This window comes from Engystomops pustulosus, chromosome 3 (genome assembly GCF_040894005.1).
Source record: "Engystomops pustulosus chromosome 3, aEngPut4.maternal, whole genome shotgun sequence".
Classification (NCBI taxonomy): Eukaryota; Metazoa; Chordata; class Amphibia; order Anura; family Leptodactylidae; genus Engystomops; species Engystomops pustulosus.
The window spans coordinates 139,102,220-139,108,434 of record NC_092413.1 but is presented as its reverse complement, the minus strand read 5'-3'; positions in this window follow the sequence as shown (position 1 = coordinate 139,108,434).

Below are 6,215 nucleotides of genomic sequence, written 5' to 3'. Positions count from 1 at the left end.
GAAGTGATATTGTATGAGTTAGTTGGGTGTTAGTGAGGCATAGCTCTTCAAATGTAGTGAGGCTGTGATTGTTGGTGTGGGTGCCAGAGAGGAAACAAAATGTCGGAGTTGTAGGTACATTAGCCAGGATCCCGGTGTGTTCCCAGTGCTCCGTAAGGGGATGGAGCCCATTCTCATCCACCACATCTCGGATTCTAAGTTGCGTATTATCCATCCCCAAGAGGGACCGGGCACTAATCCCCGGGATAAATTGTGGGTTGCCCAAGATCGGGGTCATAGGGCCACTATTTGCAGTTTAAATGCAAATTTTCTCCAAGCCTTCAGGAAAGTCTGCAGAGTATGTGGTAGATAAAAGGGTTGTTAAGTGACGGATTGTGGCAACCAGAAAAAACCCAGCACCTGTGGGGGGAAATTTCCAATACTGATGTAACCCATAGTTTCGTCGTTTTATGGTGAAAAAGATCCAAGACACATGTACCTATGGCCGATCTTTTATAGGATATGAAATCCGGCATCCCCGCCCCCCCATTTATTTTAGATCATACAAGAAGATTCCTTCTTATACGGGGTAAGGAGCCCCGCCATACAAAGTGGCGGGCCATTTTTTGGAGGGATATAAAAAAGGCACGAGGTATATCCCAGGGAACAGTCTGGAAAAGATATAGAAGTCTGGGTAGGATATCCATTTTTAGGACATTGATTCTCACAAACCAGGATAAGGTCAGTGGTTGCCATTTAGTCAGGTCAGCCGCTATGGTTTTCAGCAGTGGTTCATGGTTGAGAAAGTATAAGCGAGAGAGATCCGAGGGAATATGGCACCCAAATACTTAATGGACGTATCCGTCCAGCGGAAAGGGAACACCGATGCCAGATGAGACGCCTCCTTTTGGGGGAGTGACACATTCAGCATCTCCGACTTCTGCAGGTTAACTTTGAAATTACTGAGTCTCCCGTATGTGTTGAATTCCTTCAATATTGCTGGGAGAGAGATACAAAGATTGGTGACATAAAGGAGCAGATCATCCGCAAATAGGGACAGTTTATGATGAGTTTGTCCTATCAGTATTCCCTGAACATCGGGGTTGCCACGGAGCGCTACGGCCAGGGATTCCATTACTAGGAGATATAAATAGGGTGATAGGGGGCAACCCTGCCTTGTCTCATTGGAGATAGACAGTGGTAATGAAAGTGCACCATTGACTCTGACCTTGGCCGATGGGCCCCGATATAAGGCCATGATTCTTTCTCTCATATGAGGGCCAAGGCCAATGGAGCGCAAGGTTGCCTCCAGAAACCCCCAGTGTACTCGGTCAAAGGCTTTTTCAGCATCGATGGATTATAGACACATGGGGGTTCCGGCGGTCTGAGCCCTCGCTATCAAAGATGGTTGATCGTGTTGTCCCTGGCCTCTCGCCCCGGGACAAACCCCACTTGTTCTTGGTGTATCAAAGAGGGAATGAGGGGCTGAAGTCAGAGTGCTAGTAGTTTAGAATATATTTTGGTGTCCACATTCAACAGGGATATCGGACGGAGGTTCCCACAGTGAGTCTGGTCCTTTCCTAATTTGGGGATCACAGTAATGTAGGCTTGCAGGGCTTGGGAAAATGGTATTAAAGGTTTTGGTTAGCAAGGGAATCAATTCCATTTTGCACTTTTTGTAAAATCTAGGGGTAAAGCTGTCAGGGCCTGGACTTTTACCCGTTTTGAGGTTTTTGATGACAAATCCTCCTCCAGAGAGGAGGCCTCAGTATCCGGAATAGTGGGTAACGAGTTCGTCTCTAAATAACTGTTGATCTCCTTGGTGGAGGGTTTGGAGGATCCGAGTTAATTATCTCTAATGTTATACAACTTGGAATAGAATTTGGAAAATTTGTTTAGAATTTGGTACTCTTTATGTACCAGCCCCTTTTCCGGGGAATTTATACCAAAAATATGAGTGGTCGGGTTGCGGGGGTGGAGTGCTTTGGCTAGCCATGCTCCGCATTTGTCACCATATTCAAAGCCCTTCTGCATGCGCTCCCTAGCACAACATTTTTTTTGGTCTAGGATAGTAAAGATCTCCTGGTGAATGGAGGAGATTTCCGCTTTTAAGAGCTCTGAAGGGGTAGACTTGTTAACGCATTCTTTGTCGGCTAAGGAGCGTAATAATGTTTTAAGTTTATGGGCTCTTTCTCATTTCAACCTGGCCCTATGTGAAATGAGGATGGATTGCAATTTACATTTGAGAGCCTCCCATGTAGCAGGAAGTGTGGAGGCATACTGTATGGGGTTCTCTGAGGCGGAGCGGATTGCTGCTTTCAATTCCTTCATGCATAATTGATCATCTAATAGATGATCATTAAGCCGCCAGCCTGCCTTTCCAGCCTGGGAAAGGGGGAACCCTCTAGGGAGCCAAATACCGGGGCATGATCCGACCACAGGAATGTATCTGTAGAGCATCTAGGTAACATATCTAGCAACCTGTGTGAGAGGAAAATATAATCCAGTCTGTGGTAGGAGTTGTGAGCTAGGGAGTGGTAGCTATACTCCCTGGTGGAAGGGTGTAATGTGCGCCACATATCAACCAAATGAAGAGCTCTGAGTTCAGTCTTTAGTCAACGGCGTTTCGCAAAGGAGACACCTGTGGTTGTGTCCAGATCTATGTCCATCACCATATTGAAGTTTCCACCCAGAACTATGTCCGACCCATTAGCAAATTCCGCCAAAGAGTGAAGCGTTGAGACTCCAAAGGAGACCTGGTTAGAGTTAGGGAAATACGCGTTAGCAATGGTAAAGATAGCACCTCCAACACTGATATTTAGGAACAAAAACCTACCCCCTGGATCTTATTTTGAGTCTATCAGAATGTGATTCAGAGTTTTATGAAAAGCAATGGAGACCCCCCCCCTGCCTTCTTATATGGGTGTGGACAATAGAACCATTTGGACTATAAGTTGGTTGGGCAATTAGGTATCGCGTTCGCCACAAAATGAGTTTCTTGAAAGAAAGCTATAAGAATCTTCTGTTTATCAAGCCTATATAATATTTGCCCCCTTTTTGCCAGGGCATTGAGACCCTTGACATTGAAGGAACAAAAAGACAGCGACAAGTTAGGCATGGCTGTGTTAGTTTGTGGGGATGAAGATGAGAGAAGAAAGGCTAGAGGAGAGAGGGTATAGGTTAGGGTTAAGATAGGGAAATAAGACAGACACACCAGGCAAAAATCACAACAACAAACCAATAAGCCCTTATCTATGTAGGTCTAAAGATCAGGGTGGGGTGTCAACTATATGTACACAAACGGGCCTGCCGTACGTGTAAGCCCCAATGGGAAACAGGTAAACTAGAGGAGGAGTACGCGAATACAGCATCTGCAACCCCATGTTGCCGTTAGTGAGGAAACATGAAAAAAAAAAGTGAAAGCTATCTAACTTTTGCAAGAAATTTTGGAAAAAAGAGAGAAGATCACATGGTCCACCCCTGCAGGCATAGGTTATCTCTGATATCTGAAATTATCGCACACCTGCAGCTAAAGCACAACAGAATGTCAACACACAACTTTTGGCAACTTGACAATTTGTAACACGCTAACAAAGAACTCATAAAGACATGATGTGTCACTGATTATCTGGTGCACCCTGACGCCCTCTTCTGCCTCCGCGGTCTCGGCGTCTCGGAGGTCTAGCCGGGAGTGGGGGGGCTCCCCCCAAGCCCTCCGGAACAGGTAACCTAGGCCACCCAGTGATGATCGGTGCCGGAAAGCCCAAAGCAGCCGCCAGATCAGGAAACTCAGCCGGATGTCGTAAAGTGTATCTGCCCCCTTTGTAGCGGACATGAAGACAAAATGGGCATCCCCAGGAGTATGGAATGTTCCTGTGATGGAGCTCTCCAAGTAGAGGTTTAAGGGCCCTCCGTTTAAGCAGCGTGAGACGGGACAAGTCCGAGAGTAGTTGTAGGTTGGTGCCTTGAAACTGGATGTTCTCCATATCTCTAGCTTTGGACATTATGGTGTCCTTGATTTGGTATTTATGAACCCTGCAGATGACATCTCTAGGCGGAGGCTGGTCACCGCGTTTAGCTTGTGGGGATCGGTGCGCCCGATCCAGTTCTAGAGGCGTATCAGCCTGGGATCTCGAGTATAGAATTAAATATCACTTGTCATGCAAGTGAGAGGCTTCTACTGTTTCCGGTAGGCCACGGACCCTTATGTTGTTGCGACGACACCTGTTTTCAGTATCATCCAACTGGTCAGCTAGAAATTGTATTTGGAAGGAATGTAGAGACAGGGTAGATTCGAGATTGTCCATTCTGTTAGAGATGGATGCTTGACTGTCTTCTACAGTAGAAACTCTAACGGTGAGATTTTGAACGTCTTCTTTGACTACCCCTATCTTTGCCCCGTATGACTGTTCTAGTTGTGCCTTGTAATTTTCCATGTCTTCCCTAGTAGGGATAGAGAGAAGGTGAGCTCTCAACTCCACTAGCGCCCCCAGTTCTTGTGATAAAAGGACAGGTGGAAATCGAGACATCATCATCTGTGATTGTTGTGGCAGCAGAGAGGGGTGTGTGGAGTAAGGTGACATTGTAGGTGCAGTTCCACACGGATAAAGTGATGCAGACATAGAAGGTGAGGGAGGTGATGCATTGAATGCCGGGGAGCAATTTCCAGGTGTGGGTGGCCATTCCTCACCTTGGGAAGACCAGAGAACTGGGGATTGTGGGTTATCCAGTCCCTGAGGCAGGGAGCAGTCCAGGGTCACATTTTGATCCGCGATTGGCCTGTGGTGGGCCTCCTGTGGAGGACATGTTATGCCCCTCTGGGTGGCCTCCCCCTCCCCCAGCCTCAGCAGTAGATGTTGATGGTGGTCAGTGTTCCTGGGAGCCACAGATGACCCCAGCAGTTGGTCAGCCGCCTGGGGGCCTGAGTCCACAGGGCCATGTAAGATAATCTTGTGTGAGGGAGCGTGAGGGAGTTGCGTCGCCATGCTCCTGCCCGACCAGCACCGTGCTCACCTCCGGGGCCTCCTCTATATTCTGATGTGCCTGGGTAGGTGCGCTATCCGCAAGAGAACGCGGGCTCCCCGTTCCGGCCTGCACAGGACTCCCTGTGGTGTCGCGCTGTGGGGCGAGTCCCGATCCCGCCAAGCGCCTGCCAGAGACCTGGGTACCTTCTCTCGGGGAATACACCCCATGAGCCGAGTTTCCAGCTCCAGTCCCGGTACCTGGTGAGTGGTGTGGACGAGGCTGTGATGCCGAAGTGGAGGACAGCACGGAGGTTCCCGCCGCCATGTCGGTACCACGTGGCGCAGGTGATGGGGCTGTCAGGGGAGACAAATATCTTCCAATCCCTCAGGCAGCAGTCTTGGGCATGGTGGCACTCAGTGCCTGGGAAGTTCCCCTTTTCTTAGGACCCATCGGGGTGTCCAATAAGTTGATAGCGGGATGAGACGGCTTTCACCGGGGTTTCGGCTGCAGGAGCTACTCTGAGACACGTCTAGCCTCCTCCATAGTTTGGCCACGCCCCCCCCCGTGTGTTTTATAGTGTAGCGAAGGGATTTTTCCAATAAAAATTGTATTTATTTATTAATATTTAAGATGTTAAAGGATTTTAAACCAAGCACACTTACTTGGTAGTGTGCCCCCTCTTCCAAGATGAAATCTTATTTTAGCTCCTTGTGCCATAGTTTGGTACAAAAATAGCTTTAAAAATTATGCAAATGACCTGAGGTATGGTGGCACGATACCACAGGCTGTACACATTGCAGTGGATGGGAGTCCCTGCATTATATAGAAATACAATGCAAGGACGTTTCTCTCCTCTGGCCAAACAGCCGCACCGTTTGTGCACTGTTTGTGCAGCACTTTACATGTGTAAAAGCCCTCAGTCTGAGGTGAAACAGATGAAGATGGTTACTGCTGCTGCAAGAAACAATTGTGAAAATGTAGTGTAACTTATTAACTATGAAGGATTATTCCCCAAATGTGCAGAGTGGTCTTTAGAGATCAGCTAGGGATCATGAGTGTGGCCACTTCACTTGGGCCCCGCTGCAGAGTGCTTATCACTATATTAGCCACTCTGCACATTTGATACCCCTTAGTGACCCCATAACAGGGGTCACTGTATCTAATTTTTAATGTCCACATTTCTCCGATGTAGACCCTCTGGTTAATCCCATGTGTGAAGAAACGCGTCAGGGTGGGGGGATGCGGGGGTATTTTTGATATTTCATAGGGCA